Source organism: Lissotriton helveticus, chromosome 3_1 (genome assembly GCF_964261635.1).
Source record: "Lissotriton helveticus chromosome 3_1, aLisHel1.1, whole genome shotgun sequence".
NCBI classification, from domain to species: domain Eukaryota; kingdom Metazoa; phylum Chordata; class Amphibia; order Caudata; family Salamandridae; genus Lissotriton; species Lissotriton helveticus.
This window is the reverse complement of record NC_136061.1, coordinates 1825841932-1825857161: the sequence shown is the minus strand read 5'-3', so window position 1 is coordinate 1825857161 and position 15230 is coordinate 1825841932. Positions and strand designations below refer to the sequence as shown.

The following is a 15230-nucleotide window of genomic DNA, read 5'->3' as shown; positions in this document are numbered from 1 at the left end:
GTGCTGGTTGGGATGGTAGCCTCAAGTGCTACACCGGTTAAGTCCAGGGGACCTTCAACAAAGAGGCTGCAGTTAGAGACTAGAGGGCAAGTCCAGCTGAACCAAAAGGGGAGCTCCGGTTGTGGGGGGCCCCTAGGCCAAGGACATGCAGTCAGAAGCCGTAAACCCGGCTTGAGGGGTTCGGGTGCAAAGGTGCTTGGCTGACTGGTCACTTCAGGTTGAGGCTCTCACCATTGTCGGTCGCCAGTAGAGGGAAAAACAAGACACCAGGGCCACTCTAGTGATGAGTCTCATAGGTCCTGAAGTCCCCTGTTGTGCACAAGGATTTTCAAGGCTGTGTTTCTGGGCTGGACAAAAAACAAGCCTTGGCTGGTGCAAGTGTCCTGGTACTCAGGGTATTGATGCAGAAGGGCTCCTGGAGGGTCTAGCATCTCGAAACTCTGCAAAGAGACAGGGCTGACGTAGAGCCATGAAAATCTCCTCCTGAAGAGTTGCTTCCTCGGTGGGCCCGATGGTCAGCTACATTGTGAACCAGGCAGATGCGGTCGGGGCCTGCAGATGAAGGGGGATGGCTCTTTCACCCCAAGGGTGATTATAGCTGGTTGTCGAAGTGTTAGGCAGTTCTCCAAGTGTTGGGGAGGAAGCACAGCCATAGGACGTGTCTGGTCTTTGCAATTGTTTAGGAGCAAGCAGCAAGGAAAGGTTTGGTGCCAGTTTCTGTGCAGATCCTTCGTTCTCGCAGTCTCTTCTCTCCTTTGTCCTTTTTCAGTTCCCAGGACGTATAATACTAAATTGAAGGGCATTTAGGGGAATATATGATGTAGCCAGTGTGCTCTCTACCACTAGGATGACTACACCCCCTATATGACCACTTTCTGTGGAGAGTTGGCATAGCCCTGACCCAGAAGTTAAACCCTTCTTTGGCTATCCTTTTCAGGTGGTCCACCTTAGGGGTGTGACTAGCCTGTGAGTGAAACATACCGCCTGAATATCTAATTTCCCACCTGTTCTGGTGTCAAATTGGCTGCAGGGCAAGGAGGGGCATCCACCAGGTCTGGGGGGGAGCTGGGTTGCATGCCAAAGGCAGCATAGGCTTTGAAGCCTCTTGCCTTGATATGCTAAATCACTAGCCACCCTGCTGGAGGAGATGAGAAAACCTTCTGCTGGGCAGGCATTGTTCCTGGCCTCCGAGAGCGCTGGCTCTCCCTGGCAGAGGGTAAGAAACTAGTCTGTGGTGGCTGGTTGGAAAATACCAGTCAGCCAACACACCAAGAGACTACTAGAGTTACGGGGGGCCCCTCCAAGGTGCCCTCTGGGTGCATGTCTTCATAAATCTGATACTGACATCAGTGCGGTTTTAAGATAAGGTGTTTGATACCAAACACCATTATTTTCAGTGAAGCCATTGTGTAGCTGGGTAATTCTTAATGACCAGTGCTCAGTACATAACTTTAACATGGCTTCCTGTTTATTAGCATTTCAAAAAGAAACTGGGACAAAGGCAATATTTCACAACATTAGCTTGTACATACCACAGTCTGCAAGAAAGACATTACATCCATAATAGTAAACTATAAATATGTACAGTGAAAATGCAGGTACACATCACAAGGCAACAGAAGATCCACCAGGGGTTGAGCATCCCAGGCATCTATCCCAGTCCAGAGTTTATTAAATCGGCGCTGTATGGTATTCCACCGTCTGTTTACCATACGGGCCGTGTCCGAGATGGCTACACAGTCAATTTCCCTAAGTGTCCCCATCTAATCCCCCCGTGTATGTACTCCTACATCGTCCTCATCTGTAGCGTCATGTATGGGCTTCTACTCTAAAAACCTCGACCAAAAGTTCTTCGGTCTGTTACGCGGGGGCAATAAGTCGCTATATAATTCAGTTTGTGTACTGCAATAGATCATCTCATTGGACCATTGGGTAAGTGTTGGCACCGGGCCTCGCATTCAAGAGCGCGCCACGTACCTTTTTAGCTATTAGAAAAGCAATATCTGTATTCTGTAATTCTATTTGTAAATCCAGAAAATCAGAATTTCATGTAATGGTTTAGTTTTAGATTCAAGTTATCTTTACACAGAAAGTGAGTAAAACATGTTCTGAAGTAAAAAAAAAAAAAGAAAAAAAAAAAGCAATATCAACCAGCCTTCTGTGTTCCCTCTTTAGTGGCTTAGAGTAACTCAAAATGGCTAATAAAGGATTCGGAAGTAGTGTCAGTTCCGCTATTCTGTTCACCTCGTCATACACGTTGCCCCAAAATGTTGAAATACCCAGACAAGTCCATGCTACATGCAGGAAATCCGCCGTCTGCGCCCTGCATCTCTCACAGTGCGGGCTATCCCGCAGTCCGTATCTATAGGGCCTTTCCAGGGTATATTAGACTCTGTTTAAAAACGTAAAGTGTGTCAGTCTATGTCGACCGTTAAGTGATATCTTCTTCATGCTTGATCAGCAGTACTGCCATATCTCTTCCGGTAGGGCTACGGCCAGGTCAAGCTGCCATGCTAGGCACATGTGCCCTCGCATTTACTATGATGCACCCTGCCTTAGGGCTCTAAATGCCTGCTGTAGGGGTGACTTAAGAAGAAGTCTTCATTGTTTAGGGGGCCTTTTAGGGCAAATATCACCTGAATGTTCAAGGTCATGAAGGACATATTCCATGAGGGCGGCACCAGCTGTCACGCACCACCCCACTTTGGCCAAAAGGGACTCAAAATGGCTTGGCAATCAGAAAAAAAGCACTACTCTTTTTCCTATGTAGAGCAGGATTACTTTACATAATCTGAACGCAGATATTTTCTCTTGGCAGAAAGGTTGGCGGTAAGTGTTACCTAAGAAGAGCCTAGATCGGAAGTGGGGGTTGGTTATTCCCCAGCACACATCTTTCTGGTTAGTCCAGAAGAAAATGGGGGAATAGAACAGTGAGAGGGTATAGAAATCAGAAGGAAAGAGCAGAAAATGGAAAGTAGAAGAAAAGGAGGGATATAGGAATGTAAAAAAAGAAACTTTCAATGGAAGGGAATGTGGTGAACCTGTTCTCCGAGGTGAACAATGTAGGTAAATTCTAGTGGTTCACTTATTAGCTGCTTTTTGGCTGGTCCTTGTGAGTGTATGAATATAAGTGTGATGACCAGGCATATATAGGCGCACAACAAGAGTATGGCTATTAGTTTAACATTCACAGTAATGTTGTGTGTCTCAAAGCAAAGAATGGAAGGTCACCCCTCTTCCATACAAACTCAGAATAACAATTCCAAGAAAACAGTTCAAGATAGTTCCTTGCTGAGCAACACGATAAGTACAATCCAAATATTCATATATATCAAACGATTTTGTCAATCCCAAAGTCCCAGGCAGGGAAAATCACTTCAATTGTAACACCAAGGTACGTTGTAAAACTACTACATCAATCCAAAAGTTTCTGCAATCTCTGTATTCCATATAGGGAAAGTCTCTTCAAATATCATACCACTGTAAATTTGTTGTTTTGCAGCATCAGTCCAGTTTTTATTTATAGGCTTTCTTCCATCAGTCAAAAAAATGTACAGCCTGTGCCTCCATGGTACTAAACAACTCAGCTTAATAAACACACACTGATTCCAGTGTTGGATTTGTTAAGGAATGCACCCAGAGAGCCCTTCAGTGGTGCCCCCTGAAATCCTACTAACTTGTGTCTGACTGGTCCCCACCAGCCTGCTACCTCTAGACATGTTTCTGATCCCCTGAGGTAGGACTCTTTTGCTCTCCTGGGTCAGAAACAAAGCCTGTTCTGGGTGGAGGGGCTTCACAGCTACCCCAAGCAGGAACAGCATAGAAAGGTGGTGAGCCCCAAAGGCTTCCCATCCTTTGTTATGCTGACCTGGGCCTCTCCAGCTAGTGGAGATGCCCGCCCCTGACAAAGTCCCATTTTTGGTGGCAAGGTCAGCGGGAAAATTAGTAAGCAAGAGAGGTGTGTCACCTCTCGCCAGGACCACCCCTAAGGTGCCCTGAGCTGAAGTGACCCCTCTCATTTGAGAATTTTCCATATTGTTTTGGAGGATTTTAGCCAATAGGTTTAGGGATATGCCCTCCTCCCCAGAGGGAGTGGACATACAAAGAGGGTGAAGGTACCCTAATGTTAAGTAGCCCATCGTCTACTACCTTCTGTGTCCTGTAATGCCCCTAAAACTAGTATTTAGGGGCACCCCTGAACCTTAATCCTCAGATCACCGATGACTTACGAAGAAGAGGACAAAGAAAAGCCGAATCCTGCACGATAAGAAGCTCCAGCCACTGACTTGGTCCCAGCCCTACCAGCCTGTCAGCGAACTTTGCAATCTTTCACGACTCGTCACGCAGACCAGCGACCTCCAAAATTTTGGGAGGATTGCCTACCTTCCATAAAGACTCCTGATCTGCTCTGGACAGCTGACCTATCCAGAAGAAAACCATGTTTTAAAGACCAAAGCTCTGCCTGTGGAACCGCAAAAGCCCCGATGCCCATGGCCCAGGTTCCAGTGGCCTAGCGGTCCACCAAAGGTCCCCCAGCGATCCTGAGCAAGAGCCCCTCATGGGTTGACCCCTGCCTGACTTCACATATACACCTGCAGCCTCTGCACGACACCCCCCTCCCTCACCATCCACAACCTGACGGGGAAGCTGATTTCCAGCGCCAAAAGACACCCCTGCACCCAGAGCCACTGGTCCTTTGGGAGATCTACAGATGGTGTCCTGACGCTCCACCACATCTCAACTTATCTGCAGCTGTAGGTTTCCTTCGATCGGACTCCTGGCCAGAACTTGCAGCCTTTTTTCCGACTTTGAGATTCCTCATTAGCTTGCCTTGGGTGCCTTCTGCTGTGTTGGCACTCTGCACCCAGCTGCCCCTGTGGCGCTGGAGGTGTTAGTTTGCTTACCTTAAACCCTGGAGACTGGGTTACCAAATCATGCTGCTTGCTTGTAAGTAGTACCACTTCGATTGCCCCCTTTCTCCATTGGATTACATTGGCACCAGATACCTGAACTTTACCTGGAAACAGGGTATTTATCCAGAAACTCGATATCGTAAATCGTTTACTTGCTTGCATATTTCCGATTGTGTTTCCTCCCATAGGGTAACATTGTATTATTGAAAATTTACTAAGTGTCCACTTTTTACATTGGAAAGCATTGATACTGCAAAACATATTTACTTGCAACAAACTATCTTTGGTTCCATAAAATTAAGATACTAAAAGTAATATATTTGCAAACCATCGGTCTCAGATTTAGTCATTGTGTGTAATTGTTTCTTGCCTGTGTGTGTTCAACAAATGCTTAGCACTGCTCTCTGATAAGCCTAACTGCTCATCCACACTACCACAAAAGAGAGCATTCGTATTATCTACTTGTGCCTCTGTAAAAGTCCTGGGGATCCACTGTACTCTGTATATACTATACCAAAATGAGGTAGAGTGTGCACAGAGCCAACGTCCTACAATATTCTCCAAAATTAATTAGGATGTCTGCAGCCAATTTCCCACAGTGCTCTTTATTTTGGCAAGCTCTGCCCTACCAGCTGAATTCCCTAGCCCTCTTCTTGCTTAATCCCTCAGTACACACCATCATTTGTTTCATGGTACTGTGTCGCTATCAGAGGACCAGTCTTCCTGCAAGAAGGCATCCAGGTACCCTCCATTCTATTCCAACCCGGTGTTTCACATTGTACCTTAGCCTATTTTTGTGCATGTGTGTGTTGTTAATGTTTTACAATGGAGGTGCCATCAGCTCTTAGTGACTTTGCTACTTTATTTTGAAAGTGAGAGGACATGAACTTTTGCAGCGTGACTCTTTCTGGATTCACTATGCTGTGCATTATTCCGTCTAGTGATTGGGTCCGGAATCGTAGTCTTTTCTCTTTTTTTTTTTTTTCAGTAGCCCAGGTGGGCGTTGACGTCACACCCTTTGGTGTACTTCCTGTGACGTTGGCATGCTTCCTGCGGAAGCTCCCAGCTTTGGGCGCCATCTTCAGATTCTTTTTTTTTGCCATTGGGTCTGGATCGTCACTGAGAGGCCCCAGAGTTTTTGGAGGAAAAAAGAGGGAAAAGACAGATTTCTACACAAAAAAGATTGGAGAAGATATCGAGAAACAAGATCACTGAACCGGGACGACGAAGAAGGAGAACTTCGAGAACTTAGACGTCCGATGGAGAATGCGCACACATGGGGAAATGGACAAAACACCTTTTAAATTCTGCTGTAACTGCCACCACAAATACGCGCAGAAGGACTAGCACCCGGTATGCCACTTCTGCCTACCGGTCGACCATGAGAGCAAGGATTGCAACACCTGCTCCGTCTTCACCCCGAAGACTCTCAGGGTTAGAGAGAAACAGAGAAGAGCCAACTAAAGTATGCAAGGCCAAGGCCAACCTCCGTCGCTTCGGGACCTGGGCCTCTCCAGCGACGAAGAGGACAACATCGCCGAGGGACCAGATGAATACACGGTCGTAGAGACCGATAAGAAAACATCTAAAGAGGTAGGAGAGACGTCGACCCCTAAACCCCCGACAGACTCTCGAAAGCCTGAGTCAGACTCTCGAAAAACAGTCTGTCCACGAAAGGAGCACTGGTGCCGAAAATCTCCACGGCCGCATCCAGGGACAAACAGCCCAGCAGATCCTTCGAAAAGGACTCCCAGACGGCGAAAACAGGCCAAAAGCCAAGGTCGTCGAAGCACGTCCCTGAAAAAAAACGCTCAACTCCGAAGGAAAAGGACCCGAAGGCTACTTCGATGTCGACGACTAAGTCTAAGAGATGGGCCGAAACGCTCTATGCCGAACAGGCTGCCGAAATTGAGAGGAAAAAGAGAAGGCTCGAGTCTGAAATGGATAACATCCTGCAAAGGAAAAGAAAAGATGAACAGGTTCGTGATTCCGTCGAAACTGACGACGACGATCGTCGAAATCGAAGAAAACTCCCGAGCCCCTGGAACACCAAGAGGAAGAGGGCATATGCTACGACGAGGAAGACCAGCGGACGAGTTTTGGCTCGCCATCCTCGATGGCACAGGACTTGGATTGGCAGGACCTCGATGCCGAAAGCCCAGAAGAGGCCGTGGAATCGTACCCTTCGAGGCCTTCGCCGCCGAATGATATTGGGTTCTACAACATGGTCATCAGGAACGCGGCAACAGCTTATGGAGTGAAACTGGAGGAAGAAAAACCAAAGGCCTGCTTCCTCTTAGAGACCCTGCTCCCCACTCAAACAAGGAGTCAATTCCTCCCCATGCTTCAAAGTGTTCTGGACCAGGGGAGGGAGGCATTCAAAGACCCAGCGACCTGCAGGTCTGTCACACCTAGGACAGAGAAGAAATACATGCACTCTAAATATCCCCTCTACATCCAGGGATCCGTCACAGCTGATTCCATTATTGCGGCAACAGCCAGGAAAAGGGCAAACGTTCCAACAACCTCATGCCCACCAGACAAAGAAAGCAGGAGGATGGACCTCACTGGAAGGAAGATGGAGAGGAATGCAGCAGTACGCTGGCGCATTGCAAACTCTAATGCCCTACTGAACAGACACTCATACCGGCATTGGGACGAGGTCGGACAGCTGCTCAAACACCTCCCTGAGCAATACCAACAAAGAGCGTCACACCTGGGGGAGGAAGGCAAGAATATAGTAAATTCATGCCTAAAATCAGCCTTGGATTGGGCTAACACATCCAGCAGGCTCATGATGATCGGGGTCACAGAAAGAAGGCATACCTGGCTGGGGATCTCAGGCTTCAATCCGTAAGTACAAAACAACATTCTGAGCACCCCATTCAATGGAGAAACCCTGTTTGGGGCACCGGTGGATGAGAAACTCACCCAGCTCAAAAAAGAAATAATACTGCAAGGTCCATGAGGGCCTTGCAATTCAGAGGAATGAGAAGGGGTACCCCGACACGGAGACCAAACGGAAGAGGGGGAAACCAGCCGGAACGTCACATCAGACATTCCAGCAGACCTACCAGGGCAGCAATCAAGCACAGAAGGGCCAGCAAAAACAAACCTGGCAGTACTAGCCTCGGGGCCAGTCCTTTCGAGAAGAATAGGGCGCCAGCAAACCACCTCAAAGTGACTCCGTCTCACCAAGCGTTCCCGCCCACATGACCCCTCTAAGGATGGGGCACAACAAGGTCAACAAAGGAGGGTTACACGGACTAAGCATCAACGAACATGTAACACCAGTAGGAGGCAGGCTAAAACATTTCTTCCAGGAATGGAAGAAAATTACTACAGACAAATGGATACTCAACATCATACAGTTCGGATACTGCATAGAACTGGAAAAGAAACCACCAAACAGAAAACCAAAAAGAAAGGCGCACTCAGCAAAAGAACTAGCGCTACTCCTAGAGGAAGCACAAGAACTCCTCCAAAAGGAGGCCATCGAACCAGTACCATTCAGAGAAAGAAACGAGGGAGTATACTCAAACTATTTCCTAGTATCAAAAGTGGACGAAATGCTAAGACCCATCCTGGATGTAAGGTTGCTAAACCAATACATAAAGACACAAAAATTCAAAATGACATCCCTACAGGAGGTCATTCTTCAGATAAGGGACGGAGACTTCATGTCCACCATAGACCTCAAAGATGCCTACCTTCACATTCCCATGAACAAGCAGCACAAACATCTACTAAGATTTGCTATCAACAAACAACACTACCAATTCACAGCCCTAGCCTTCGGACTAAAATCCGCACCAAAGGTCTTCACCAAATGTCTCGCTGCCGTGGCAGCGCACCTACGGAGGAAAGGGATTGATATATAGCCTTACCTCGATGACTGGCTAATAAAAGCAAGTTCCCACAGTACATGCAAGGAACACGCACAGCGGGTCACAAACGCTGACAGATCTGGGATTCTCCATACACTGGGGGAAATCCTCAATGGAACCAGAGCAAGTGAAGATCTTCCTAGGCGCACAGATCAACACCATACAGACCAAGGTGTCCCCCAGGGACAAGAGAACACTTGCCCTGCTGAAGGAGACACGCCACTGCCAGAAGGGGCGAGCTCTGACAGCGAGAACAGCGAGCAAGATCATGAGGATGATGGCATCCTGCATACACCTGGTCCCCAATATACGGCTCCACATGAGACCATTCCAGGAATGGCTGCAACAACAATAGTCACAAGCTACAGGAAGTTAGGAAGATCTAGTGGTTGTAACGCACGCAGTGCAGGAGGAGATAACGTGGTGGAACAAGGAGAACATAACAAGAGGGAAGCCTTTAATACCACCAACCCCAACGGTGACCATCACCACAGATGCATCCCAGATGGGATGGGGAGAACACATGAACAAGCTCAAGGTGAGGGGTCTGTGGACTCCAGCAGATGTGAAAAGACACATCAACTACCTGGAACTAAAGACCGTGCTCCTCGCCCTGAAGGCCTTCCAGAAACAACTGTACAACCAGAGAGTGTTGATACAGACCGACAACACAACAATGATGTTCTACATCAACAAACAGGGAGGAACACAATCAGTCGCACTATTCAACCTAGCGCAGGAAATATGGAGATGGGCCATCCCACTCAAAATAGACTTGCTAGCCATACACATACCAGGAAAGTGCAATGTGGAAGCAGACAGGCTCAGCAGACAGGCATTAGCATCCCACGAGTGGGAGTTCAATGCACAGGAAACACAAAGGCTATTCAGGAGGTGAGGAACGCCAACAATAGACCTATTTGTGACACACCAGAATGCAAAATGCCGATACTTCGCATCCAGGCAACCAGAGGAACAATCCCAGGGGAATGCCGTATGGATAAGCTGGTCAAAAAACATTTGCCTACTCTTTTCCCCCCGATACCACTGATACACAGGGTACTCAGCAAGTGCAGAACCAGCAACATGACACTGATCCTGGTGGCACCACAGTCGGCAAGGCAGACCTGGTACTCACAAATAATGGAAATGGCACAAGGACCACCCCACAAGTTCGGGAAAAGAAAGGGCTTACTCTCCATGCAAAACAGAGAAGTACTACACCCAAAGCCAGAGAGCCTCAGCCTAGCTTCATGGCTCCTGAAGACATAGAGTTTGCACACCTAAGACTACCAGAGAGCACCCTGCAGGTGCTACGGGGGGCAAGGAGACCTACCACACGAAGGTGCTATGTGGCAAAATGGAACAGGTTCACACAATGGAGCAGCAAGGAAAAGCTACACAAGAAGATGACAAGGGAATCAACGGTGCTAAAATATCTTAACACACCTGCTGAAAGCAAAACTAAGTTCATCCTCGCTAAGAGTACACCTAGCAGCGATAGTAGCCTACACAAGAGGAAAGACAGGAAAGAGCTTCTTTACATCACGAGTAGTTAAGAGATTCCTGGAAGGGGCAAAAAGGATCACACCACCTAAGAGGATGCCGCCACCGGCATGGAACCTTAATTTAGTCCTAACAGAACTTATGAAAACGCCCTTTGTACCCATTCATAAGGCCTCACTACAAATTCTCACAATGAAGACAGCCTTTCTGGTGACAATCACCTCGCTGCGCAGGGTAAGAGAGCTGCAAGCACTGACACTACAAAAACCCTACATCCAAATACACAATAACAGGGTGGTAATGAGAACCGGCCCACACTTTATGTCAAAGGTGGTGTCAAGGTTTCACTTGAACCAAACAATACAAATACCGAGCTTCTTTCAGAAACCATCCACAAGCGCAGAGAGGGCACTGCACACTCTGGACGCTAGAAGGGCAGTAATGCATTACATGGAAAGAACGAAAGAGCAGAGGGAAACAAAGCAGTTCTTTGTGTCCTTCGCAACCAGTTTCCTGGGTAGACCAGTAACAAAAGACACCATTGCACGATGGATCACACAAACTATACAATTCTGCCACAAACAGGCAGGGCAAGAACTAACAAAAGGGGCACAAGCCCACTCTACCAGGAGAAAGGGGGCAACAATAGCCTTCCTGGCTAACACACCCATTCAAGACATATGCCTGGTGGCAACCTGGGCTTCAGTGCACACTTTCACTAACCACTACTGCGTGGTTATACAGATGAACAAGGAAGCACAAGTAGGACAGAAAGTGCTTCAACATATATTCAACAACCAACGCTCATCTTCCACCCAGCTACCACAAACATAACAAACCGCTACAAAATCTATGCACCGCATAGTGAATCCAGAAAGATTCACACTGCAAAATGAATAGTTTCTTACCTGTCGGTGTAGTTTTGCAGCTTGAAGATCTTTCTGGATTCACTAGCGAACCCACCCACCTCTGCCAGAAAGATGAGGCAGGAGAAGGTGGAAATACAAGAACAATATACAAACAGACACCTTAAGAGACAAGGGTGAAATTCATTTACTTAAGGAAGAACTTGAAAACATTCAGAAAGTATTAACGAACATGACACAAAAACAAGAAAAAAAGAATCCAAAGATGGCGCCCAAAGGTGGGAGCTTCCGCAGGAAGCATGCCGACGTCACAGGAAGTACACCAAAGGGTGGGACGTCGACACCCACCTGGGCTACGGGAAAAAAAAAAGAGAAAAGACTACGATTCCGGACCCAACTACTAGACCGCGGAATAATGCACAGCATAGTGATTCCAGAAAGATCTTCAAGCTACAAAACTACACCAACAGGTAAACTATTCGTTTTCAGCAGTGGCAGAATGTCTGCACTTCTTAAGGGAGGTAACATACTTTCAACTGGAGCAGTTTTGAAGTATTAAACCTGCTTCTTCGGAATAGTGAGTACATGCTCATCGATTTTTCTATTTCAGGCACTGGCTATAGTGTAATTACTGTGTTTTGCCTGCTTGGACTGTCAAGGTGAGACATCTGTGTGTGCTGAGCACTGCTCTCATCTCTTGAATCAATGCAGAGTTTGCTCTGAGACACATTGCAGGGGTATAGTAATATCACCGATCACCTTTCAGGGCAGTTACTTGCCTGGGAGGAAAGGTGAGGAAAGGGCAGAGAGGGGGTAAAGAGATAGGAAATGTCAGATTGCACCTGATATCCCAGGAAGCAAAGTGCCACCAGTAACCTCTGTCATTTAACAAAGGAACCCTGATGCTCCCTGGCTCTAGGCATCAAATCTTTTCTGTCTCTCTACCCTTATATTTTCACACTTGCCCTTGTTCTCAGAGTTGTGCATGGTGTCAAGTCACTAAGGGGCAGCTGTATTCACTTTTCATCTTTCTTTTTCAGCTTCCAGGGTCACAACTGGACATTGCAAAGGATGACTTCCACGTCGCCTGTATGATGACCTCTGCCTAATCTGGTTGGTGACCTGTGCCTCATCTGTACAATGATGCCTGCCTGGCCTCTGCAAGGACTTTCACCATGCCTCTATGATGTCCGCTTCTGGTTGATGCCGTCCGCTTTCCCTTTGCATAGACTGTGGCCTTTTGAATGTGATGACCTGTGCCTCACCTGAACCATGGCCACCTTGCTGAAATTTTAAGTCCACCCCACTTGCACAATGACCTCTGCTTTGCTTACACGATGACCTTCGCCTTGCTTGGGCGATCACCTCTGCTTTGCTTACACGATGACCTTCGCCTTGCTTGGGCGATCACCTCAGACTTGCTTGCACAGTAACCTCTGCCTTACACACACGAAGGCCTCAATCGCTTATGTGCGTTACCATCACTGCAAGGATTGCACCTTCAGCTATCACTTTTCTCACCACAAACTGTCCTAAAGCTGCTTATTTTTGTATGACCTGAAGATGAATGGCCCGACTACCAACATCCTTTCCAGGTCTAATTGAAGTGCCATCCTTGACAGCTGAGCTGTGCTTGCTGTTTCATGGATGGTTGTTATATTGTTAACTTCCACCACCCTTTCCATGGGCATGCAAAAGTGAGGCACTAGAATAATCTAACCATAATACAGAGCGTTCTCCAACTACGCCTCAGCCTTTGCTCTTAAGCAATTCTGTCACAAGAATAATTACCTTTGTTCAGGCTCCTGTAAAATATTTTTGGAGCGCTTGCAATGAGAACCCGGATCACCAGGTACCTCTTTTTAGGGTCTTTTCACAGACTCTGATCCTAAAGGAAAATATATCCGAGTGAGGCTCTTCTTTCAGGAGCTGTATCCACAGTTCATTCCATGGGGCAGTAACATTCAAGGATTGACCTTGTTGTCCATTCCAGGAAGAAGATGAATCCTCTTCAGACTGTTCTCTTATGATACGTTTCATGAAGATTTCATTCCAGGGACACTCTGATCCACCTCAGGTTATTGTCCTGGCAAAGCCTCCTAACTAATTTCATGATCGCCCGCAATACAGATCTAAAGAGATACATGGAACACCTCCTGCATAGCCATAATACTACCCCTTTTAGGCCTTCAATTGCCTGAATTGTATATTCAATAGGTCTATGTTGGCCTCTATTTGATGGTCCATGTGGCAGTCCTAATCTTTATATGATACCTTTCATGGTCATGTCCTTCTGCTCATTAGCACATGGGGCCAGTCCCCTGTTCACTGTGGACGTGGAGATCCTAGCTTACAAGTGATTTCTAACCAAGACTGGGGCAGTGGGGTTCTTTTACCCAAGGGTAGTGTACACCGTACTTTTCTGCTAGCGGCTGATGGAATTCGGTACTTGTGCTCCAGTTCTGGGGCAGACAGTAGCTTCGTTCACTCTAACTGGCATAATGAAATGACATTGTGGCCTTATGACCACACTCCCAGCTTCCATCCATCCAGTGGAACAGAGTAGATCTTGCATCTTAATGCATCAGATGTGGTGTTATAATCAGTCACTTCATCTTTTACTGCAGAACCCCAAACAGTACAACTAAATAAACAGATCTAGAATATTTATTGGGTCTGCTGTTTGCTTTTGGCCATTTAGATTTACTTTAATGCTCAGACATGCCCCCATACTCCTTGCGAGGCAGTGTTCCCCTCCCCCTATGCCCTGCCAGCTGACTGCCTTTACTTTTGACTTGACTGTCCCTAGTGTACTGTTTTTGTATATGCGTTTATTACAAAACAAATAAAGTTTTTTGAATGTTCTCGTAATTTTTGATTGACGCCTAATCTTTTTTTTTTTAAGGGGGTGGGGGCAGATGTGGTTGGGAAAGGTAGGAGCTGTTCTCTGAATTCTATCTTGACAGGGTGTGGATGCGCACAAAGACAGACTGTCAATGATGAGATCTTTTACAGGTATGAATAATTTGTTAGATGGACTATGGGCCTAAAACTGTCATTTCCTTGAAAAAAAATGTTGTCACTCTTGGACTTCACGAATTGCATGTCAAAACTGGTGCAGTATAAGCTGCAAACGTGCATTATATTGGCAATGCGTAGGGAAGCCGCTGGTGTTTATGATCATACTGTGTCACTCTAAACGAGTTCGAGATCGGTGAGTTGCTTCATCTATTTTCAGCCAGTTTCATGTTAACCACTCTCCTTTTTATAGGTTGGTCTTCTTTGGCTATCCTTCCTCCCTAAGATGACATTCACCATGTGGCCTGTAAATAGGGAACTTTAATATCTATATTCTAAGTTCCTCTATTTCTTCAGCCATGCATACTGTGGAGATGTTCCCTCTCTAGCAGACATTTGACTACACAGGCCAGTCGAACCTTCCATTATTTACGTAAAAAGAAACTCCCTACTAATACAATACAAATAGACACCTATTTTGGGTGAAGCCCTTAATTACTCCCTCTATAATATATTCTTAACAAACCACTAATGTAAGTGCATATACAAGATGCACTACTCAGACCCTCCAGCTTATCGCAATTTCGCGATTTGCAAAAAAAATCGCGAAATCGCGCGATCTCTGCAAATGCCGCGATATTTGGCATAAAGCCCGCGAAATTTGCCGTTTCCCGTTTCCGCACCCCTTTTCCATTGGATTTGCGGCGAGAAGAGAAGGAGCCAGGAGGTCGAGGACGCGCGAGGGAGAAAGAAGACCACGGCGGCCGAGAGAGGGAGAAGACCAGCACCACACCAGCAAGAGGGGGAGAGAGCACGAAGCGGCCGAAGACTCTTCCTCAGAGACTTCGCACCCGTCTGCCTGGACACGTAAGTGCGCCACCCTGCAGTGTCTGCTCTTGAGGGCACGCCTTTTCGTCACGGCGGCAACCTGTCCTGCCCTTCTGTGTGCGCATTTTAAAGAGCCCCGCACCCTTAACCTTTAGGACTTAAGCGATCTGAGAGAAAAGAGGATGAAGTGATCTGGTCAGGCTCATACAAAA

The 15230-nt window shown here is 47.0% G+C and overlaps 2 protein-coding genes across 5 annotated transcripts in view; one reads left to right on the top strand and one right to left on the bottom strand.

Annotated features, from left to right (window-relative positions):
- The window catches only part of LSP1 (lymphocyte specific protein 1), a 311165-nt gene extending 297122 nt beyond the window's left edge, over positions 1 to 14043 (top strand). For all 4 annotated transcript variants that reach the window (XM_078682743.1, XM_078682745.1, XM_078682742.1 and 1 more), the window contains one exon: positions 12213 to 14043. The gene's annotated coding sequence lies outside the window, so the exon portion shown is untranslated. The remainder of the gene's footprint in view (positions 1 to 12212) is intronic.
- Positions 1 to 15230, bottom strand: part of PRR33 (proline rich 33) — a 132399-nt gene that overhangs the window by 8447 nt on the left and 108722 nt on the right. The gene's annotated exons all lie outside the window — the stretch shown is intronic.